Raw genomic sequence first — 25,375 nt, 5'->3', positions numbered from 1 at the left:
GAACGAGTACCGAAAAATGGTAGAATCAGGGTCAGTATAGGAAAAGGATAGAATCCGGGCGAGTACCTGGAAAAGGTAGAATCCGTCCGAGTACCGAAAAATTGGCCGAACGAGTACCGAAAAATTGTAGAATCAGGGTCAGTACAGGAAAATGATAGAATCCGGGCGAGTACCTGGAAAAGGTAGAATCCTTCCGAGTACCGAAAAACTGTCCGAACGAGTACCGAAAAATGGTAGAATCAGGGTCAGTATAGGAAAAGGATAGAATCCGGGCGAGTACCTGGAAAAGGTAGAATCCGTCCGAGTACCGAAAACTGTCCGAACGAGTACCCAAAAATTGTAGAATCAGGGTCAGTACAGGAAAATGATAGAATCCGGGCGAGTACCTGGAAAAGGTAGAATCCGTCCGAGTACCGAAAAACTGTCCGAACGAGTACCGAAAAATGGTAGAATCAGGGTCAGTACAGGAAAATGATAGAATCCGGGCGAGTACCTGGAAAAGGTAGAATCCGTCCGAGTACCGAAAAACTGTCCGAACGAGTACCGAAAAATGGTAGAATCAGGGTCAGTATAGGAAAAGGATAGAATCCGGGCGAGTACCTGGAAAAGGTTGAATCCGTCCGAGTACCGAACAACTGTCCGAACGAGTACCGAAAAATTGTAGAATCAGGGTCAGTACAGGAAAATGATAGAATCCGGGCGAGTACTTGGAAAAGGTAGAATCCGTCCGAGTACCGAAAAATTGACCGAACGAGTACCGAAAAATTGTAGAATCAGGGTCAGTACAGGAAAATGATAGAATCCGGGCGAGTACCTGGACAAGGTAGAATCCGTCCGAGTACTGAACAACTGTCCGAACGAGTACCGAAAAATTGTAGAATCAGGGTCAGTACAGGAAAATGATAGAATCCGGGCGAGTACCTGGAAAAGGTAGAATCCGTCCGAGTACCGAAAAACTGTCCGAACGAGTACCGAAAAATTGTAGAATCAGGGTCAGTACAGGAAAATGATAGAATCCGGGCGAGTACCTGGAAAAGGTAGAATCCGTCCGAGTACCGAACAACTGTCCGAACGAGTACCGAAAAATTGTAGAATCAGGGTCAGTACAGGAAAATGATAGAATCCGGGCGAGTACCTGGAAAAGGTAGAATCCGTCCGAGTACCGAAAAACTGTCCGAACGAGTACCGAAAAATGGTAGAATCAGGGTCAGTATAGGAAAAGGATAGAATCCGGGCGAGTACCTGGAAAAGGTAGAATCCGTCCGAGTACCGAAAAATTGGCCGAACGAGTACCGAAAAATTGTAGAATCAGGGTCAGTACAGGAAAATGATAGAATCCGGGCGAGTACCTGGAAAAGGTAGAATCCGTCCGAGTACCGAAAAACTGTCCGAACGAGTACCGAAAAATGGTAGAATCAGGGTCAGTATAGGAAAAGGATAGAATCCGGGCGAGTACCTGGAAAAGGTAGAATCCGTCCGAGTACCGAAAACTGTCCGAACGAGTACCCAAAAATTGTAGAATCAGGGTCAGTACAGGAAAATGATAGAATCCGGGCGAGTACCTGGAAAAGGTAGAATCCGTCCGAGTACCGAAAAACTGTCCGAACGAGTACCGAAAAATGGTAGAATCAGGGTCAGTACAGGAAAATGATAGAATCCGGGCGAGTACCTGGAAAAGGTAGAATCCGTCCGAGTACCGAACAACTGTCCGAACGAGTACCGAAAAATGGTAGAATCAGGGTCAGTATAGGAAAAGGATAGAATCTGGGCGAGTACCTGGAAAAGGTAGAATCCGTCCGAGTACCGAACAACTGTCCGAACGAGTACCGAAAAATTGTAGAATCAGGGTCAGTACAGGAAAATGATAGAATCCGGGCGAGTACCTGGAAAAGGTAGAATCCGTCCGAGTACCGAACAACTGTCCGAACGAGTACCGAAAAATTGTAGAATCAGGGTCAGTACAGGAAAATGATAAAATCCGGGCGAGTACCTGGAAAAGGTAGAATCCGTCCGAGTACCGAACAACTGTCCGAACGAGTACCGAAAAATTGTAGAATCAGGGTCAGTACAGGAAAATGATAAAATCCGGGCGAGTACCTGGACAAGGTAGAATCCGTCCGAGTACCGAAAAATTGGCCGAACGAGTACCGAAAAATTGTAGAATCAGGGTCAGTACAGGAAAATGATAGAATCCGGGCGAGTACCTGGAAAAGGTAGAATCCGTCCGAGTACCGAAAAACTGTCCGAACGAGTACCGAAAAATTGTAGAATCAGGGTCAGTACAGGAAAATGATAGAATCCGGGCGAGTACCTGGAAAAGGTAGAATCCGTCCGAGTACCGAACAACTGTCCGAACGAGTACCGAAAAATTGTAGAATCAGGGTCAGTACAGGAAAATGATAAAATCCGGGCGAGTACTTGGAAAAGGTAGAATCCGTCCGAGTACCGAAAAATTGACCGAACGAGTACCGAAAAATTGTAGAATCAGGGTCAGTACAGGAAAATGATAGAATCCGGGCGAGTACCTGGACAAGGTAGAATCCGTCCGAGTACCGAAAAATTGGCCGAACGAGTACCGAAAAATTGTAGAATCAGGGTCAGTACAGGAAAATGATAGAATCCGGGCGAGTACCTGGAAAAGGTAGAATCCGTCCGAGTACCGAAAAACTGTCCGAACGAGTACCGAAAAATGGTAGAATCAGGGTCAGTATAGGAAAATGATAGAATCCGGGCGAGTACCTGGAAAAGGTAGAATCCGTCCGAGTACCGAACAACTGTCCGAACGAGTACCGAAAAATTGTAGAATCAGGGTCAGTACAGGAAAATGATAAAATCCGGGCGAGTACTTGGAAAAGGTAGAATCCGTCCGAGTACCGAAAAATTGACCGAACGAGTACCGAAAAATTGTAGAATCAGGGTCAGTACAGGAAAATGATAGAATCCGGGCGAGTACCTGGACAAGGTAGAATCCGTCCGAGTACCGAAAAATTGGCCGAACGAGTACCGAAAAATTGTAGAATCAGGGTCAGTACAGGAAAATGATAGAATCCGGGCGAGTACCTGGAAAAGGTAGAATCCGTCCGAGTACCGAAAAACTGTCCGAACGAGTACCGAAAAATTGTAGAATCAGGGTCAGTACAGGAAAATGATAGAATCCGGGCGAGTACCTGGACAAGGTAGAATCCGTCCGAGTACTGAACAACTGTCCGAACGAGTACCGAAAAATTGTAGAATCAGGGTCAGTACAGGAAAATGATAGAATCCGGGCGAGTACCTGGAAAAGGTAGAATCCGTCCGAGTACCGAAAAACTGTCCGAACGAGTACCGAAAAATGGTAGAATCAGGGTCAGTATAGGAAAAGGATAGAATCCGGGCAAGTACCTGGAAAAGGTAGAATCCGTCCGAGTACCGAACAACTGTCCGAACGAGTACCGAAAAATTGTAGAATCAGGGTCAGTACAGGAAAATGATAGAATCCGGGCGAGTACCTGGAAAAGGTAGAATCCGTCCGAGTACCGAAAAACTGTCCGAACGAGTACCGAAAAATGGTAGAATCAGGGTCAGTATAGGAAAAGGATAGAATCCGGGCGAGTACCTGGAAAAGGTAGAATCCGTCCGAGTACCGAAAAATTGGCCGAACGAGTACCGAAAAATTGTAGAATCAGGGTCAGTACAGGAAAATGATAGAATCCGGGCGAGTACCTGGAAAAGGTAGAATCCTTCCGAGTACCGAAAAACTGTCCGAACGAGTACCGAAAAATGGTAGAATCAGGGTCAGTATAGGAAAAGGATAGAATCCGGGCGAGTACCTGGAAAAGGTAGAATCCGTCCGAGTACCGAAAACTGTCCGAACGAGTACCCAAAAATTGTAGAATCAGGGTCAGTACAGGAAAATGATAGAATCCGGGCGAGTACCTGGAAAAGGTAGAATCCGTCCGAGTACCGAAAAACTGTCCGAACGAGTACCGAAAAATGGTAGAATCAGGGTCAGTACAGGAAAATGATAGAATCCGGGCGAGTACCTGGAAAAGGTAGAATCCGTCCGAGTACCGAAAAACTGTCCGAACGAGTACCGAAAAATGGTAGAATCAGGGTCAGTATAGGAAAAGGATAGAATCCGGGCGAGTACCTGGAAAAGGTTGAATCCGTCCGAGTACCGAACAACTGTCCGAACGAGTACCGAAAAATTGTAGAATCAGGGTCAGTACAGGAAAATGATAGAATCCGGGCGAGTACTTGGAAAAGGTAGAATCCGTCCGAGTACCGAAAAATTGACCGAACGAGTACCGAAAAATTGTAGAATCAGGGTCAGTACAGGAAAATGATAGAATCCGGGCGAGTACCTGGACAAGGTAGAATCCGTCCGAGTACTGAACAACTGTCCGAACGAGTACCGAAAAATTGTAGAATCAGGGTCAGTACAGGAAAATGATAGAATCCGGGCGAGTACCTGGAAAAGGTAGAATCCGTCCGAGTACCGAAAAACTGTCCGAACGAGTACCGAAAAATTGTAGAATCAGGGTCAGTACAGGAAAATGATAGAATCCGGGCGAGTACCTGGAAAAGGTAGAATCCGTCCGAGTACCGAACAACTGTCCGAACGAGTACCGAAAAATTGTAGAATCAGGGTCAGTACAGGAAAATGATAGAATCCGGGCGAGTACCTGGAAAAGGTAGAATCCGTCCGAGTACCGAAAAACTGTCCGAACGAGTACCGAAAAATGGTAGAATCAGGGTCAGTATAGGAAAAGGATAGAATCCGGGCGAGTACCTGGAAAAGGTAGAATCCGTCCGAGTACCGAAAAATTGGCCGAACGAGTACCGAAAAATTGTAGAATCAGGGTCAGTACAGGAAAATGATAGAATCCGGGCGAGTACCTGGAAAAGGTAGAATCCGTCCGAGTACCGAAAAACTGTCCGAACGAGTACCGAAAAATGGTAGAATCAGGGTCAGTATAGGAAAAGGATAGAATCCGGGCGAGTACCTGGAAAAGGTAGAATCCGTCCGAGTACCGAAAACTGTCCGAACGAGTACCCAAAAATTGTAGAATCAGGGTCAGTACAGGAAAATGATAGAATCCGGGCGAGTACCTGGAAAAGGTAGAATCCGTCCGAGTACCGAAAAACTGTCCGAACGAGTACCGAAAAATGGTAGAATCAGGGTCAGTACAGGAAAATGATAGAATCCGGGCGAGTACCTGGAAAAGGTAGAATCCGTCCGAGTACCGAACAACTGTCCGAACGAGTACCGAAAAATGGTAGAATCAGGGTCAGTATAGGAAAAGGATAGAATCTGGGCGAGTACCTGGAAAAGGTAGAATCCGTCCGAGTACCGAACAACTGTCCGAACGAGTACCGAAAAATTGTAGAATCAGGGTCAGTACAGGAAAATGATAGAATCCGGGCGAGTACCTGGAAAAGGTAGAATCCGTCCGAGTACCGAACAACTGTCCGAACGAGTACCGAAAAATTGTAGAATCAGGGTCAGTACAGGAAAATGATAAAATCCGGGCGAGTACCTGGAAAAGGTAGAATCCGTCCGAGTACCGAACAACTGTCCGAACGAGTACCGAAAAATTGTAGAATCAGGGTCAGTACAGGAAAATGATAAAATCCGGGCGAGTACCTGGACAAGGTAGAATCCGTCCGAGTACCGAAAAATTGGCCGAACGAGTACCGAAAAATTGTAGAATCAGGGTCAGTACAGGAAAATGATAGAATCCGGGCGAGTACCTGGAAAAGGTAGAATCCGTCCGAGTACCGAAAAACTGTCCGAACGAGTACCGAAAAATTGTAGAATCAGGGTCAGTACAGGAAAATGATAGAATCCGGGCGAGTACCTGGAAAAGGTAGAATCCGTCCGAGTACCGAACAACTGTCCGAACGAGTACCGAAAAATTGTAGAATCAGGGTCAGTACAGGAAAATGATAAAATCCGGGCGAGTACTTGGAAAAGGTAGAATCCGTCCGAGTACCGAAAAATTGACCGAACGAGTACCGAAAAATTGTAGAATCAGGGTCAGTACAGGAAAATGATAGAATCCGGGCGAGTACCTGGACAAGGTAGAATCCGTCCGAGTACCGAAAAATTGGCCGAACGAGTACCGAAAAATTGTAGAATCAGGGTCAGTACAGGAAAATGATAGAATCCGGGCGAGTACCTGGAAAAGGTAGAATCCGTCCGAGTACCGAAAAACTGTCCGAACGAGTACCGAAAAATGGTAGAATCAGGGTCAGTATAGGAAAATGATAGAATCCGGGCGAGTACCTGGAAAAGGTAGAATCCGTCCGAGTACCGAACAACTGTCCGAACGAGTACCGAAAAATTGTAGAATCAGGGTCAGTACAGGAAAATGATAAAATCCGGGCGAGTACTTGGAAAAGGTAGAATCCGTCCGAGTACCGAAAAATTGACCGAACGAGTACCGAAAAATTGTAGAATCAGGGTCAGTACAGGAAAATGATAGAATCCGGGCGAGTACCTGGACAAGGTAGAATCCGTCCGAGTACCGAAAAATTGGCCGAACGAGTACCGAAAAATTGTAGAATCAGGGTCAGTACAGGAAAATGATAGAATCCGGGCGAGTACCTGGAAAAGGTAGAATCCGTCCGAGTACCGAAAAACTGTCCGAACGAGTACCGAAAAATTGTAGAATCAGGGTCAGTACAGGAAAATGATAGAATCCGGGCGAGTACCTGGACAAGGTAGAATCCGTCCGAGTACTGAACAACTGTCCGAACGAGTACCGAAAAATTGTAGAATCAGGGTCAGTACAGGAAAATGATAGAATCCGGGCGAGTACCTGGAAAAGGTAGAATCCGTCCGAGTACCGAAAAACTGTCCGAACGAGTACCGAAAAATTGTAGAATCAGGGTCAGTACAGGAAAATGATAGAATTCGGGCGAGTACCTGGAAAAGGTAGAATCCGTCCGAGTACCGAACAACGGTCCGAACGAGTACCGAAAAATTGTAGAATCAGGGTCAGTACAGGAAAATGATAAAATCCGGGCGAGTACTTGGAAAAGGTAGAATCCGTCCGAGTACCGAAAAATTGACCGAACGAGTACCGAAAAATTGTAGAATCAGGGTCAGTACAGGAAAATGATAGAATCCGGGCGAGTACCTGGACAAGGTAGAATCCGTCCGAGTACCGAAAAATTGGCCGAACGAGTACCGAAAAATTGTAGAATCAGGGTCAGTACAGGAAAATGATAGAATCCGGGCGAGTACCTGGAAAAGGTAGAATCCGTCCGAGTACCGAAAAACTGTCCGAACGAGTACCGAAAAATGGTAGAATCAGGGTCAGTATAGGAAAAGGATAGAATCCGGGCGAGTACCTGGAAAAGGTAGAATCCGTCCGAGTACCGAACAACTGTCCGAACGAGTACCGAAAAATTGTAGAATCAGGGTCAGTACAGGAAAATGATAGAATCCGGGCGAGTACCTGGAAAAGGTAGAATCCGTCCGAGTACCGAAAAACTGTCCGAACGAGTACCGAAAAATGGTAGAATCAGGGTCAGTATAGGAAAAGGATAGAATCCGGGCGAGTACCTGGAAAAGGTAGAATCCGTCCGAGTACCGAAAAATTGGCCGAACGAGTACCGAAAAATTGTAGAATCAGGGTCAGTACAGGAAAATGATAGAATCCGGGCGAGTACCTGGAAAAGGTAGAATCCGTCCGAGTACCGAAAAACTGTCCGAACGAGTACCGAAAAATGGTAGAATCAGGGTCAGTATAGGAAAAGGATAGAATCCGGGCGAGTACCTGGAAAAGGTAGAATCCGTCCGAGTACCGAAAACTGTCCGAACGAGTACCCAAAAATTGTAGAATCAGGGTCAGTACAGGAAAATGATAGAATCCGGGCGAGTACCTGGAAAAGGTAGAATCCGTCCGAGTACCGAAAAACTGTCCGAACGAGTACCGAAAAATGGTAGAATCAGGGTCAGTACAGGAAAATGATAGAATCCGGGCGAGTACCTGGAAAAGGTAGAATCCGTCCGAGTACCGAAAAACTGTCCGAACGAGTACCGAAAAATGGTAGAATCAGGGTCAGTATAGGAAAAGGATAGAATCCGGGCGAGTACCTGGAAAAGGTTGAATCCGTCCGAGTACCGAACAACTGTCCGAACGAGTACCGAAAAATTGTAGAATCAGGGTCAGTACAGGAAAATGATAGAATCCGGGCGAGTACTTGGAAAAGGTAGAATCCGTCCGAGTACCGAAAAATTGACCGAACGAGTACCGAAAAATTGTAGAATCAGGGTCAGTACAGGAAAATGATAGAATCCGGGCGAGTACCTGGACAAGGTAGAATCCGTCCGAGTACCGAACAACTGTCCGAACGAGTACCGAAAAATTGTAGAATCAGGGTCAGTACAGGAAAATGATAGAATCCGGGCGAGTACCTGGAAAAGGTAGAATCCGTCCGAGTACCGAAAAATTGTCCGAACGAGTACCGAAAAATGGTAGAATCAGGGTCAGTATAGGAAAAGGATAGAATCCGGGCGAGTACCTGGAAAAGGTAGAATCCGTCCGAGTACCGAAAACTGTCCGAACGAGTACCGAAAAATTGTAGAATCAGGGTCAGTACAGGAAAATGATAGAATCCGGGCGAGTACCTGGAAAAGGTAGAATCCGTCCGAGTACCGAACAACTGTCCGAACGAGTACCGAAAAATTGTAGAATCAGGGTCAGTACAGGAAAATGATAAAATCCGGGCGAGTACCTGGAAAAGGTAGAATCCGTCCGAGTACCGAAAAACTGTCCGAACGAGTACCGAAAAATGGTAGAATCAGGGTCAGTATAGGAAAAGGATAGAATCCGGGCGAGTACCTGGAAAAGGTAGAATCCGTCCGAGTACCGAAAACTGTCCGAACGAGTACCGAAAAATTGTAGAATCAGGGTCAGTACAGGAAAATGATAGAATCCGGGCGAGTACCTGGAAAAGGTAGAATCCGTCCGAGTACCGAAAAACTGTCCGAACGAGTACCGAAAAATGGTAGAATCAGGGTCAGTACAGGAAAATGATAGAATCCGGGCGAGTACCTGGAAAAGGTAGAATCCGTCCGAGTACCGAACAACTGTCCGAACGAGTACCGAAAAATTGTAGAATCAGGGTCAGTACAGGAAAATGATAGAATCCGGGCGAGTACCTGGAAAAGGTAGAATCCGTCCGAGTACCGAAAAACTGTCCGAACGAGTACCGAAAAATGGTAGAATCAGGGTCAGTATAGGAAAAGGATAGAATCCGGGCGAGTACCTGGAAAAGGTAGAATCCGTCCGAGTACCGAAAAATTGGCCGAACGAGTACCGAAAAATTGTAGAATCAGGGTCAGTACAGGAAAATGATAGAATCCGGGCGAGTACCTGGAAAAGGTAGAATCCGTCCGAGTACCGAAAAACTGTCCGAACGAGTACCGAAAAATGGTAGAATCAGGGTCAGTATAGGAAAAGGATAGAATCCGGGCGAGTACCTGGAAAAGGTAGAATCCGTCCGAGTACCGAAAACTGTCCGAACGAGTACCCAAAAATTGTAGAATCAGGGTCAGTACAGGAAAATGATAGAATCCGGGCGAGTACCTGGAAAAGGTAGAATCCGTCCGAGTACCGAAAAACTGTCCGAACGAGTACCGAAAAATGGTAGAATCAGGGTCAGTACAGGAAAATGATAGAATCCGGGCGAGTACCTGGAAAAGGTAGAATCCGTCCGAGTACCGAACAACTGTCCGAACGAGTACCGAAAAATGGTAGAATCAGGGTCAGTATAGGAAAAGGATAGAATCTGGGCGAGTACCTGGAAAAGGTAGAATCCGTCCGAGTACCGAACAACTGTCCGAACGAGTACCGAAAAATTGTAGAATCAGGGTCAGTACAGGAAAATGATAGAATCTGGGCGAGTACCTGGAAAAGGTAGAATCCGTCCGAGTACCGAACAACTGTCCGAACGAGTACCGAAAAATTGTAGAATCAGGGTCAGTACAGGAAAATGATAAAATCCGGGCGAGTACCTGGAAAAGGTAGAATCCGTCCGAGTACCGAACAACTGTCCGAACGAGTACCGAAAAATTGTAGAATCAGGGTCAGTACAGGAAAATGATAAAATCCGGGCGAGTACCTGGACAAGGTAGAATCCGTCCGAGTACCGAAAAATTGGCCGAACGAGTACCGAAAAATTGTAGAATCAGGGTCAGTACAGGAAAATGATAGAATCCGGGCGAGTACCTGGAAAAGGTAGAATCCGTCCGAGTACCGAAAAACTGTCCGAACGAGTACCGAAAAATTGTAGAATCAGGGTCAGTACAGGAAAATGATAGAATCCGGGCGAGTACCTGGAAAAGGTAGAATCCGTCCGAGTACCGAACAACTGTCCGAACGAGTACCGAAAAATTGTAGAATCAGGGTCAGTACAGGAAAATGATAAAATCCGGGCGAGTACCTGGAAAAGGTAGAATCCGTCCGAGTACCGAAAAACTGTCCGAACGAGTACCGAAAAATGGTAGAATCAGGGTCAGTATAGGAAAAGGATAGAATCCGGGCGAGTACCTGGAAAAGGTAGAATCCGTCCGAGTACCGAAAACTGTCCGAACGAGTACCGAAAAATTGTAGAATCAGGGTCAGTACAGGAAAATGATAGAATCCGGGCGAGTACCTGGAAAAGGTAGAATCCGTCCGAGTACCGAAAAACTGTCCGAACGAGTACCGAAAAATGGTAGAATCAGGGTCAGTACAGGAAAATGATAGAATCCGGGCGAGTACCTGGAAAAGGTAGAATCCGTCCGAGTACCGAACAACTGTCCGAACGAGTACCGAAAAATGGTAGAATCAGGGTCAGTATAGGAAAAGGATAGAATCTGGGCGAGTACCTGGAAAAGGTAGAATCCGTCCGAGTACCGAACAACTGTCCGAACGAGTACCGAAAAATTGTAGAATCAGGGTCAGTACAGGAAAATGATAGAATCTGGGCGAGTACCTGGAAAAGGTAGAATCCGTCCGAGTACCGAACAACTGTCCGAACGAGTACCGAAAAATTGTAGAATCAGGGTCAGTACAGGAAAATGATAAAATCCGGGCGAGTACCTGGAAAAGGTAGAATCCGTCCGAGTACCGAACAACTGTCCGAACGAGTACCGAAAAATTGTAGAATCAGGGTCAGTACAGGAAAATGATAAAATCCGGGCGAGTACCTGGACAAGGTAGAATCCGTCCGAGTACCGAAAAATTGGCCGAACGAGTACCGAAAAATTGTAGAATCAGGGTCAGTACAGGAAAATGATAGAATCCGGGCGAGTACCTGGAAAAGGTAGAATCCGTCCGAGTACCGAAAAACTGTCCGAACGAGTACCGAAAAATTGTAGAATCAGGGTCAGTACAGGAAAATGATAGAATCCGGGCGAGTACCTGGAAAAGGTAGAATCCGTCCGAGTACCGAACAACTGTCCGAACGAGTACCGAAAAATTGTAGAATCAGGGTCAGTACAGGAAAATGATAAAATCCGGGCGAGTACTTGGAAAAGGTAGAATCCGTCCGAGTACCGAAAAATTGACCGAACGAGTACCGAAAAATTGTAGAATCAGGGTCAGTACAGGAAAATGATAGAATCCGGGCGAGTACCTGGACAAGGTAGAATCCGTCCGAGTACCGAAAAATTGGCCGAACGAGTACCGAAAAATTGTAGAATCAAGGTCAGTACAGGAAAATGATAGAATCCGGGCGAGTACCTGGAAAAGGTAGAATCCGTCCGAGTACCGAAAAACTGTCCGAACGAGTACCGAAAAATGGTAGAATCAGGGTCAGTATAGGAAAAGGATAGAATCCGGGCGAGTACCTGGAAAAGGTAGAATCCGTCCGAGTACCGAACAACTGTCCGAACGAGTACCCAAAAATTGTAGAATCAGGGTCAGTACAGGAAAATGATAGAATCCGGGCGAGTACCTGGAAAAGGTAGAATCCGTCCGAGTACCGAAAAACTGTCCGAACGAGTACCGAAAAATGGTAGAATCAGGGTCAGTATAGGAAAAGGATAGAATCCGGGCGAGTACCTGGAAAAGGTTGAATCCGTCCGAGTACCGAACAACTGTCCGAACGAGTACCGAAAAATTGTAGAATCAGGGTCAGTACAGGAAAATGATAGAATCCGGGCGAGTACTTGGAAAAGGTAGAATCCGTCCGAGTACCGAAAAATTGACCGAACGAGTACCGAAAAATTGTAGAATCAGGGTCAGTACAGGAAAATGATAGAATCCGGGCGAGTACCTGGACAAGGTAGAATCCGTCCGAGTACCGAACAACTGTCCGAACGAGTACCGAAAAATTGTAGAATCAGGGTCAGTACAGGAAAATGATAGAATCCGGGCGAGTACCTGGAAAAGGTAGAATCCGTCCGAGTACCGAAAAACTGTCCGAACGAGTACCGAAAAATTGTAGAATCAGGGTCAGTACAGGAAAATGATAGAATCCGGGCGAGTACCTGGAAAAGGTAGAATCCGTCCGAGTACCGAACAACTGTCCGAACGAGTACCGAAAAATTGTAGAATCAGGGTCAGTACAGGAAAATGATAGAATCCGGGCGAGTACCTGGAAAAGGTAGAATCCGTCCGAGTACCGAAAAACTGTCCGAACGAGTACCGAAAAATGGTAGAATCAGGGTCAGTATAGGAAAAGGATAGAATCCGGGCGAGTACCTGGAAAAGGTAGAATCCGTCCGAGTACCGAAAAATTGGCCGAACGAGTACCGAAAAATTGTAGAATCAGGGTCAGTACAGGAAAATGATAGAATCCGGGCGAGTACCTGGAAAAGGTAGAATCCGTCCGAGTACCGAAAAACTGTCCGAACGAGTACCGAAAAATGGTAGAATCAGGGTCAGTATAGGAAAAGGATAGAATCCGGGCGAGTACCTGGAAAAGGTAGAATCCGTCCGAGTACCGAAAACTGTCCGAACGAGTACCCAAAAATTGTAGAATCAGGGTCAGTACAGGAAAATGATAGAATCCGGGCGAGTACCTGGAAAAGGTAGAATCCGTCCGAGTACCGAAAAACTGTCCGAACGAGTACCGAAAAATGGTAGAATCAGGGTCAGTACAGGAAAATGATAGAATCCGGGCGAGTACCTGGAAAAGGTAGAATCCGTGCGAGTACCGAAAAACTGTCCGAACGAGTACCGAAAAATGGTAGAATCAGGGTCAGTATAGGAAAAGGATAGAATCCGGGCGAGTACCTGGAAAAGGTTGAATCCGTCCGAGTACCGAACAACTGTCCGAACGAGTACCGAAAAATTGTAGAATCAGGGTCAGTACAGGAAAATGATAGAATCCGGGCGAGTACTTGGAAAAGGTAGAATCCGTCCGAGTACCGAAAAATTGACCGAACGAGTACCGAAAAATTGTAGAATCAGGGTCAGTACAGGAAAATGATAGAATCCGGGCGAGTACCTGGACAAGGTAGAATCCGTCCGAGTACCGAACAACTGTCCGAACGAGTACCGAAAAATTGTAGAATCAGGGTCAGTACAGGAAAATGATAGAATCCGGGCGAGTACCTGGAAAAGGTAGAATCCGTCCGAGTACCGAAAAACTGTCCGAACGAGTACCGAAAAATTGTAGAATCAGGGTCAGTACAGGAAAATGATAGAATCCGGGCGAGTACCTGGAAAAGGTAGAATCCGTCCGAGTACCGAACAACTGTCCGAACGAGTACCGAAAAATTGTAGAATCAGGGTCAGTACAGGAAAATGATAGAATCCGGGCGAGTACCTGGAAAAGGTAGAATCCGTCCGAGTACCGAAAAACTGTCCGAACGAGTACCCAAAAATTGTAGAATCAGGGTCAGTACAGGAAAATGATAGAATCCGGGCGAGTACCTGGAAAAGGTAGAATCCGTCCGAGTACCGAAAAACTGTCCGAACGAGTACCGAAAAATGGTAGAATCAGGGTCAGTACAGGAAAATGATAGAATCCGGGCGAGTACCTGGAAAAGGTAGAATCCGTCCGAGTACCGAAAAACTGTCCGAACGAGTACCGAAAAATGGTAGAATCAGGGTCAGTATAGGAAAAGGATAGAATCCGGGCGAGTACCTGGAAAAGGTTGAATCCGTCCGAGTACCGAACAACTGTCCGAACGAGTACCGAAAAATTGTAGAATCAGGGTCAGTACAGGAAAATGATAGAATCCGGGCGAGTACTTGGAAAAGGTAGAATCCGTCCGAGTACCGAAAAATTGACCGAACGAGTACCGAAAAATTGTAGAATCAGGGTCAGTACAGGAAAATGATAGAATCCGGGCGAGTACCTGGACAAGGTAGAATCCGTCCGAGTACCGAACAACTGTCCGAACGAGTACCGAAAAATTGTAGAATCAGGGTCAGTACAGGAAAATGATAGAATCCGGGCGAGTACCTGGAAAAGGTAGAATCCGTCCGAGTACCGAAAAACTGTCCGAACGAGTACCGAAAAATTGTAGAATCAGGGTCAGTACAGGAAAATGATAGAATCCGGGCGAGTACCTGGAAAAGGTAGAATCCGTCCGAGTACCGAACAACTGTCCGAACGAGTACCGAAAAATTGTAGAATCAGGGTCAGTACAGGAAAATGATAGAATCCGGGCGAGTACCTGGAAAAGGTAGAATCCGTCCGAGTACCGAAAAACTGTCCGAACGAGTACCGAAAAATGGTAGAATCAGGGTCAGTATAGGAAAAGGATAGAATCCGGGCGAGTACCTGGAAAAGGTAGAATCCGTCCGAGTACCGAAAAATTGGCCGAACGAGTACCGAAAAATTGTAGAATCAGGGTCAGTACAGGAAAATGATAGAATCCGGGCGAGTACCTGGAAAAGGTAGAATCCGTCCGAGTACCGAAAAACTGTCCGAACGAGTACCGAAAAATGGTAGAATCAGGGTCAGTATAGGAAAAGGATAGAATCCGGGCGAGTACCTGGAAAAGGTAGAATCCGTCCGAGTACCGAAAACTGTCCGAACGAGTACCCAAAAATTGTAGAATCAGGGTCAGTACAGGAAAATGATAGAATCCGGGCGAGTACCTGGAAAAGGTAGAATCCGTCCGAGTACCGAAAAACTGTCCGAACGAGTACCGAAAAATGGTAGAATCAGGGTCAGTACAGGAAAATGATAGAATCCGGGCGAGTACCTGGAAAAGGTAGAATCCGTCCGAGTACCGAAAAACTGTCCGAACGAGTACCGAAAAATGGTAGAATCAGGGTCAGTATAGGAAAAGGATAGAATCCGGGCGAGTACCTGGAAAAGGTTGAATCCGTCCGAGTACCGAACAACTGTCCGAACGAGTACCGAAAAATTGTAGAATCAGGGTCAGTACAGGAAAATGATAGAATCCGGGCGAGTACTTGGAAAAGGTAGAATCCGTCCGAGTACCGAAAAATTGACCGAACGAGTACCGAAAAATTGTAGAATCAGGGTCAGTACAGGAAAATGATAGAATCCGGGCGAGTACCTGGACAAGGTAGAATCCGTCCGAGTACCGAACAACTGTCCGAACGAGTACCGAAAAATTGTAGAATCAGGGTCAGTACAGGAAAATGATAAAATCCGGGCGAGTACCTGGAAAAGGTAGAATCCGTCCGAGTACCGAACAACTGTCCGAACGAGTACCGAAAAATTGTAGAATCAGGGTCAGTACAGGAAAATGATAGAATCCGGGCGAGTACCTGGACAAGGTAGAATCCGTCCGAGTACCGAAAAATTGGCCGAACGAGTACCGAAAAATTGTAGAATCAGGGTCAGTACAGGAAAATGATAGAATCCGGGCGAGTACCTGGAAAAGGTAGAATCCGTCCGAGTACCAAAAAACTGTCCGAACGAGTACCGAAAAATGGTAGAATCAGGGTCAGTATAGGAAAAGGATAGAATCCGGGCGAGTACCTGGAAAAGGTAGAATCCGTCCGAGTACCGAACAACTGTCCGAACGAGTACCGAAAAATTGTAGAATCAGGGTCAGTACAGGAAAATGATAAAATCCGGGCGAGTACCTGGAAAAGGTAGAATCCGTCCGAGTACCGAACAACTGTCCGAACGAGTACCGAAAAATTGTAGAATCAGGGTCAGTACAGGAAAATGATACAATCCGGGCGAGTACCTGGACAAGGTAGAATCCGTCCGAGTACCGAAAAATTGGCCGAACGAGTACCGAAAAATTGTAGAATCAGGGTCAGTACAGGAAAATGATAGAATCCGGGCGAGTACCTGGAAAAGGTAGAATCCGTCCGAGTACCGAAAAACTGTCCGAACGAGTACCGAAAAATTGTAGAATCAGGGTCAGTACAGGAAAATGATAGAATCCGGGCGAGTACCTGGAAAAGGTAGAATCCGTCCGAGTACCGAACAACTGTCCGAAGGAGTACCGAAAAATTGTAGAATCAGGGTCAGTACAGGAAAATGATAAAATCCGGGCGAGTACTTGGAAAAGGTAGAATCCGGGCGAGTACCGAAAACTGTCCGAACGAGTACCCAAAAATTGTAGAATCAGGGTCAGTACAGGAAAATGATAGAATCTGGGCGAGTACCTGGACAAGGTAGAATCCGTCCGAGTACCGAACAACTGTCCGAACGAGTACCGAAAAATTGTAGAATCAGGGTCAGTACAGGAAAATGATAGAATCCGGGCGAGTACCTGGAAAAGGTAGAATCCGTCCGAGTACCGAAAAATTGACCGAACGAGTACCGAAAAATTGTAGAATCAGGGTCAGTACAGGAAAATGATAGAATCCGGGCGAGTACCTGGACAAGGTAGAATCCGTCCGAGTACCGAAAAATTGGCCGAACGAGTACCGAAAAATTGTAGAATCAGGGTCAGTACAGGAAAATGATAGAATCCGGGCGAGTACCTGGAAAAGGTAGAATCCGTCCGAGTACCGAAAAACTGTCCGAACGAGTACCGAAAAATGGTAGAATCAGGGTCAGTATAGGAAAAGGATAGAATCCGGGCGAGTACCTGGAAAAGGTAGAATCCGTCCGAGTACCGAACAACTGTCCGAACGAGTACCCAAAAATTGTAGAATCAGGGTCAGTACAGGAAAATGATAGAATCCGGGCGAGTACCTGGAAAAGGTAGAATCCGTCCGAGTACCGAAAAACTGTCCGAACGAGTACCGAAAAATGGTAGAATCAGGGTCAGTACAGGAAAATGATAGAATCCGGGCGAGTACCTGGAAAAGGTAGAATCCGTCCGAGTACCGAAAAATTGTCCGAACGAGTACCGAAAAATGGTAGAATCAGGGTCAGTATAGGAAAAGGATAGAATCCGGGCGAGTACCTGGAAAAGGTTGAATCCGTCCGAGTACCGAACAACTGTCCGAACGAGTACCGAAAAATTGTAGAATCAGGGTCAGTACAGGAAAATGATAGAATCCGGGCGAGTACTTGGAAAAGGTAGAATCCGTCCGAGTACCGAAAAATTGACCGAACGAGTACCGAAAAATTGTAGAATCGGGGTCAGTACAGGAAAATGATAGAATCCGGGCGAGTACCTGGACAAGGTAGAATCCGTCCGAGTACCGAAAAATTGGCCGAACGAGTACCGAAAAATTGTAGAATCAGGGTCAGTACAGGAAAATGATAGAATCCGGGCGAGTACCTGGAAAAGGTAGAATCCGTCCGAGTACCAAAAAACTGTCCGAACGAGTACCGAAAAATGGTAGAATCAGGGTCAGTATAGGAAAGGATAGAATCCGGGCGAGTACCTGGAAAAGGTAGAATCCGTCCGAGTACCGAACAACTGTCCGAACGAGTACCGAAAAATTGTAGAATCAGGGTCAGTACAGGAAAATGATAGAATCCGGGCGAGTACCTGGAAAAGGTAGAATCCGTCCGAGTACCGAAAAACTGTCCGAACGAGTACCGAAAAATGGGAGAATCAGGGTCAGTATAGGAAAAGGATAGAATCCGGGCGAGTACCTGGAAAAGGTAGAATCCGTCCGAGTACCGAACAACTGTCCGAACGAGTACCGAAAAATTGTAGAATCAGGGTCAGTACAGGAAAATGATAGAATACGGGCGAGTACTTGGAAAAGGTAGAATCCGTCCGAGTACCGAAAAATTGACCGAACGAGTACCGAAAAATTGTAGAATCAGGGTCAGTACAGGAAAATGATAGAATCCGGGCGAGTACCTGGACAAGGTAGAATCCGTCCGAGTACCGAACAACTGTCCGAACGAGTACCGAAAAATTGTAGAATCAGGGTCAGTACAGGAAAATGATAAAATCCGGGCGAGTACCTGGAAAAGGTAGAATCCGTCAGAGTACCGAACAACTGTCCGAACGAGTACCGAAAAATTGTAGAATCAGGGTCAGTACAGGAAAATGATAGAATCCGGGCGAGTACCTGGACAAGGTAGAATCCGTCCGAGTACCGAAAAATTGGCCGAACGAGTACCGAAAAATTGTAGAATCAGGGTCAGTACAGGAAAATGATAGAATCCGGGCGAGTACCTGGAAAAGGTAGAATCCGTCCGAGTACCGAAAAACTGTCCGAACGAGTACCGAAAAATTGTAGAATCAGGGTCAGTACAGGAAAATGATAGAATCCGGGCGAGTACCTGGAAAAGGTAGAATCCGTCCGAGTACCGAACAACTGTCCGAACGAGTACCGAAAAATTGTAGAATCAGGGTCAGTACAGGAAAATGATAGAATCCGGGCGAGTACTTGGAAAAGGTAGAATCCGTCCGAGTACCGAAAAATTGACCGAAAGAGTACCGAAAAATTGTAGAATCAGGGTCAGTACAGGAAAATGATAAAATCCGGGCGAGTACCTGGAAAAGGTAGAATCCGTCCGAGTACCGAACAACTGTCCGAACGAGTACCGAAAAATTGTAGAATCAGGGTCAGTACAGGAAAATGATAAAATCCGGGCGAGTACCTGGAAAAGGTAGAATCTGTCCGAGTACCGAACAACTGTCCGAACGAGTACCGAAAAATTGTAGAATCAGGGTCAGTACAGGAAAATGATAGAATCCGGGCGAGTACTTGGAAAAGGTAGAATCCGTCCGAGTACCGAAAAATTGACCGAACGAGTACCGAAAAATTGTAGAATCAGGGTCAGTACAGGAAAATGATAGAATCCGGGCGAGTACCTGGAAAAGGTAGAATCCGTCCGAGTACCGAACAACTGTCCGAACGAGTACCGAAAAATTGTAGAATCAGGGTCAGTACAGGAAAATGATAAAATCCGGGCGAGTACCTGGAAAAGGTAGAATCCGTCCGAGTACCGAACAACTGTCCGAACGAGTACCGAAAAATTGTAGAATCAGGGTCAGTACAGGAAAATGATAGAATCCGGGCGAGTACCTGGACAAGGTAGAATCCGTCCGAGTACCGAAAAATTGGCCGAACGAGTACCGAAAAATTGTACAATCAGGGTCAGTACAGGAAAATGATAGAATCCGGGCGAGTACCTGGAAAAGGTAGAATCCGTCCGAGTACCAAAAAACTGTCCGAACGAGTACCGAAAAATGGTAGAATCAGGGTCAGTATAGGAAAAGGATAGAATCCGGGCGAGTACCTGGAAAAGGTAGAATCCGTCCGAGTACCGAACAACTGTCCGAACGAGTACCGAAAAATTGTAGAATCAGGGTCAGTACAGGAAAATGATAGAATCCGGGCGAGTACCTGGAAAAGGTAGAATCCGTCCGAGTACCGAACAACTGTCCGAACGAGTACCGAAAAATTGTAGAATCAGGGTCAGTACAGGAAAATGATAAAATCCGGGCGAGTACCTGGAAAAGGTAGAATCCGTCCGAGTACCGAACAACTGTCCGAACGAGTACCGAAAAATTGTAGAATCAGGGTCAGTACAGGAAAATGATAGAATCCGGGCGAGTACTTGGAAAAGGTAGAATCCGTCCGAGTACCGAAAAATTGACCGAACGAGTACCGAAAAATTGTAGAATCAGGGTCAGTACAGGAAAATGATAGAATCCGGGCGAGTACCTGGAAAAGGTAGAATCCGTCAGAGTACCGAACAACTGTCCGAACGAGTACCGAAAAATTGTAGAATCAGGGTCAGTACAGGAAAATGATAGAATCCGGGCGAGTACCTGGACAAGGTAGAATCCGTCCGAGTACCGAAAAATTGGCCGAACGAGTACCGAAAAATTGTAGAATCAGGGTCAGTACAGGAAAATGATAGAATCCGGGCGAGTACCTGGAAAAGGTAGAATCCGTCCGAGTACCGAAAAACTGTCCGAACGAGTACCGAAAAATTGTAGAATCAGGGTCAGTACAGGAAAATGATAGAATCCGGGCGAGTACTTGGAAAAGGTAGAATCCGTCCGACTACCGAAAAATTGACCGAACGAGTACCGAAAAATTGTAGAATCAGGGTCAGTACAGGAAAATGATAAAATCCGGGCGAGTACCTGGAAAAGGTAGAATCCGTCCGAGTACCGAACAACTGTCCGAACGAGTACCGAAAAATTGTAGAATCAGGGTCAGTACAGGAAAATGATAAAATCCGGGCGAGTACCTGGAAAAGGTAGAATCCGTCCGAGTACCGAACAACTGTCCGAACGAGTACCGAAAAATTGTAGAATCAGGGTCAGTACAGGAAAATGATAGAATCCGGGCGAGTACTTGGAAAAGGTAGAATCCGTCCGAGTACCGAAAAATTGACCGAACGAGTACCGAAAAATTGTAGAATCAGGGTCAGTACAGGAAAATGATAGAATCCGGGCGAGTACCTGGAAAAGGTAGAATCCGTCCGAGTACCGAACAACTGTCCGAACGAGTACCGAAAAATTGTAGAATCAGGGTCAGTACAGGAAAATGATAAAATCCGGGCGAGTACCTGGAAAAGGTAGAATCCGTCCGAGTACCGAACAACTGTCCGAACGAGTACCGAAAAATTGTAGAATCAGGGTCAGTACAGGAAAATGATAGAATCCGGGCGAGTACCTGGACAAGGTAGAATCCGTCCGAGTACCGAAAAATTGGCCGAACGAGTACCGAAAAATTGTACAATCAGGGTCAGTACAGGAAAATGATAGAATCCGGGCGAGTACCTGGAAAAGGTAGAATCCGTCCGAGTACCAAAAAACTGTCCGAACGAGTACCGAAAAATGGTAGAATCAGGGTCAGTATAGGAAAAGGATAGAATCCGGGCGAGTACCTGGAAAAGGTAGAATCCGTCCGAGTACCGAACAACTGTCCGAACGAGTACCGAAAAATTGTAGAATCAGGGTCAGTACAGGAAAATGATAGAATCCGGGCGAGTACCTGGAAAAGGTAGAATCCGTCCGAGTACCGAACAACTGTCCGAACGAGTACCGAAAAATTGTAGAATCAGGGTCAGTACAGGAAAATGATAAAATCCGGGCGAGTACCTGGAAAAGGTAGAATCCGTCCGAGTACCGAACAACTGTCCGAACGAGTACCGAAAAATTGTAGAATCAGGGTCAGTACAGGAAAATGATAGAATCCGGGCGAGTACTTGGAAAAGGTAGAATCCGTCCGAGTACCGAAAAATTGACCGAACGAGTACCGAAAAATTGTAGAATCAGGGTCAGTACAGGAAAATGATAGAATCCGGGCGAGTACCTGGAAAAGGTAGAATCCGTCAGAGTACCGAACAACTGTCCGAACGAGTACCGAAAAATTGTAGAATCAGGGTCAGTACAGGAAAATGATAGAATCCGGGCGAGTACCTGGACAAGGTAGAATCCGTCCGAGTACCGAAAAATTGGCCGAACGAGTACCGAAAAATTGTAGAATCAGGGTCAGTACAGGAAAATGATAGAATCCGGGCGAGTACCTGGAAAAGGTAGAATCCGTCCGAGTACCGAAAAACTGTCCGAACGAGTACCGAAAAATTGTAGAATCAGGGTCAGTACAGGAAAATGATAGAATCCGGGCGAGTACTTGGAAAAGGTAGAATCCGTCCGACTACCGAAAAATTGACCGAACGAGTACCGAAAAATTGTAGAATCAGGGTCAGTACAGGAAAATGATAAAATCCGGGCGAGTACCTGGAAAAGGTAGAATCCGTCCGAGTACCGAACAACTGTCCGAACGAGTACCGAAAAATTGTAGAATCAGGGTCAGTACAGGAAAATGATAAAATCCGGGCGAGTACCTGGAAAAGGTAGAATCCGTCCGAGTACCGAACAACTGTCCGAACGAGTACCGAAAAATTGTAGAATCAGGGTCAGTACAGGAAAATGATAGAATCCGGGCGAGTACTTGGAAAAGGTAGAATCCGTCCGAGTACCGAAAAATTGACCGAACGAGTACCGAAAAATTGTAGAATCAGGGTCAGTACAGGAAAATGATAGAATCCGGGCGAGTACCTGGAAAAGGTAGAATCCGTCCGAGTACCGAACAACTGTCCGAACGAGTACCGAAAAATTGTAGAATCAGGGTCAGTACAGGAAAATGATAAAATCCGGGCGAGTACCTGGAAAAGGTAGAATCCGTCCGAGTACCGAACAACTGTCCGAACGAGTACCGAAAAATTGTAGAATCAGGGTCAGTACAGGAAAATGATAGAATCCGGGCGAGTACCTGGACAAGGTAGAATCCGTCCGAGTACCGAAAAATTGGCCGAACGAGTACCGAAAAATTGTACAATCAGGGTCAGTACAGGAAAATGATAGAATCCGGGCGAGTACCTGGAAAAGGTAGAATCCGTCCGAGTACCAAAAAACTGTCCGAACGAGTACCGAAAAATGGTAGAATCAGGGTCAGTATAGGAAAAGGATAGAATCCGGGCGAGTACCTGGAAAAGGTAGAATCCGTCCGAGTACCGAACAACTGTCCGAACGAGTACCGAAAAATTGTAGAATCAGGGTCAGTACAGGAAAATGATAGAATCCGGGCGAGTACCTGGAAAAGGTAGAATCCGTCCGAGTACCGAACAACTGTCCGAACGAGTACCGAAAAATTGTAGAATCAGGGTCAGTACAGGAAAATGATAAAATCCGGGCGAGTACCTGGAAAAGGTAGAATCCGTCCGAGTACCGAACAACTGTCCGAACGAGTACCGAAAAATTGTAGAATCAGGGTCAGTACAGGAAAATGATAGAATCCGGGCGAGTACTTGGAAAAGGTAGAATCCGTCCGAGTACCGAAAAATTGACCGAACGAGTACCAAAAAATTGTAGAATCAGGGTCAGTACAGGAAAATGATAGAATCCGGGCGAGTACCTGGACAAGGTAGAATCCGTCCGAGTACCGAAAAACTGTCCGAACGAGTACCGAAAAATGGTAGAATCAGGGTCAGTACAGGAAAATGATAGAATCCGGGCGAGTACCTGGAAAAGGTAGAATCCTTCCGAGTACCGAAAAACTGTCCGAACGAGTACCGAAAAATGGTAGAATCAGGGTCAGTATAGGAAAAGGATAGAATCCGGGCGAGTACCTGGAAAAGGTAGAATCCGTCCGAGTACCGAACAACTGTCCGAACGAGTACCGAAAAATTGTAGAATCAGGGTCAGTACAGGAAAATGATAGAATCCGGGCGAGTACCTGGAAAAGGTAGAATCCGTCCGAGTACCGAACAACTGTCCGAACGAGTACCGAAAAATTGTAGAATCAGGGTCAGTACAGGAAAATGATAAAATCCGGGCGAGTACCTGGAAAAGGTAGAATCCGTCCGAGTACCGAACAACTGTCCGAACGAGTACCGAAAAATTGTAGAATCAGGGTCAGTACAGGAAAATGATACAATCCGGGCGAGTACCTGGAAAAGGTAGAATCCGTCCGAGTACCGAACAACTGTCCGAACGAGTACCGAAAAATTGTAGAATCAGGGTCAGTACAGGAAAATGATAGAATCCGGGCGAGTACTTGGAAAAGGTAGAATCCGTCCGAGTACCGAAAAATTGACCGAACGAGTACCGAAAAATTGTAGAATCAGGGTCAGTACAGGAAAATGATAGAATCCGGGCGAGTACCTGGACAAGGTAGAATCCGTCCGAGTACCGAAAAACTGTCCGAACGAGTACCGAAAAATGGTAGAATCAGGGTCAGTACAGGAAAATGATAGAATCCGGGCGAGTACCTGGAAAAGGTAGAATCCGTCCGAGTACCGAAAAACTGTCCGAACGAGTACCGAAAAATGGTAGAATCAGGGTCAGTATAGGAAAAGGATAGAATCCGGGCGAGTACCTGGAAAAGGTAGAATCCGTCCGAGTACCGAACAACTGTCCGAACGAGTACCGAAAAATTGTAGAATCAGGGTCAGTACAGGAAAATGATAGAATCCGGGCGAGTACCTGGAAAAGGTAGAATCCGTCCGAGTACCGAACAACTGTCCGAACGAGTACCGAAAAATTGTAGAATCAGGGTCAGTACAGGAAAATGATAAAATCCGGGCGAGTACCTGGAAAAGGTAGAATCCGTCCGAGTACCGAACAACTGTCCGAACGAGTACCGAAAAATTGTAGAATCAGGGTCAGTACAGGAAAATGATAAAATCCGGGCGAGTACCTGGAAAAGGTAGAATCCGTCCGAGTACCGAACAACTGTCCGAACGAGTACCGAAAAATTGTAGAATCAGGGTCAGTACAGGAAAATGATAGAATCCGGGCGAGTACCTGGACAAGGTAGAATCCGTCCGAGTACCGAAAAATTGGCCGAACGAGTACCGAAAAATTGTAGAATCAGGGTCAGTACAGGAAAATGATAGAATCCGGGCGAGTACCTGGACAAGGTAGAATCCGTCCGAGTACCGAAAAATTGGCCGAACGAGTACCGAAAAATTGTAGAATCAGGGTCAGTACAGGAAAATGATAGAATCCGGGCGAGTACTTGGAAAAGGTAGAATCCGTCCGAGTACCGAACAACTGTCCGAACGAGTACCGAAAAATTGTAGAATCAGGGTCAGTACAGGAAAATGATAGAATCCGGGCGAGTACTTGGAAAAGGTAGAATCCGTCCGAGTACCGAAAAATTGACCGAACGAGTACCGAAAAATTGTAGAATCAGGGTCAGTACAGGAAAATGATAGAATCCGGGCGAGTACCTGGAAAAGGTAGAATCCGTCCGAGTACCGAACAACTGTCCGAACGAGTACCGAAAAATTGTAGAATCAGGGTCAGTACAGGAAAATGATAGAATCCGGGCGAGTACCTGGAAAAGGTAGAATCCGTCCGAGTACCAAAAAACTGTCCGAACGAGTACCGAAAAATGGTAGAATCAGGGTCAGTATAGGAAAAGGATAGAATCCGGGCGAGTACCTGGAAAAGGTAGAATCCGTCCGAGTACCGAACAACTGTCCGAACGAGTACCGAAAAATTGTAGAATCAGGGTCAGTACAGGAAAATGATAGAATCCGGGCGAGTACCTGGAAAAGGTAGAATCCGTCCGAGTACCGAACAACTGTCCGAACGAGTACCGAAAAATTGTAGAATCAG

This window comes from Vitis vinifera, chromosome 1 (genome assembly GCF_030704535.1).
Source record: "Vitis vinifera cultivar Pinot Noir 40024 chromosome 1, ASM3070453v1".
In the NCBI taxonomy this organism is placed as follows: Eukaryota; Viridiplantae; Streptophyta; class Magnoliopsida; order Vitales; family Vitaceae; genus Vitis; species Vitis vinifera.
This window is presented reverse-complemented; position numbering follows the sequence as displayed.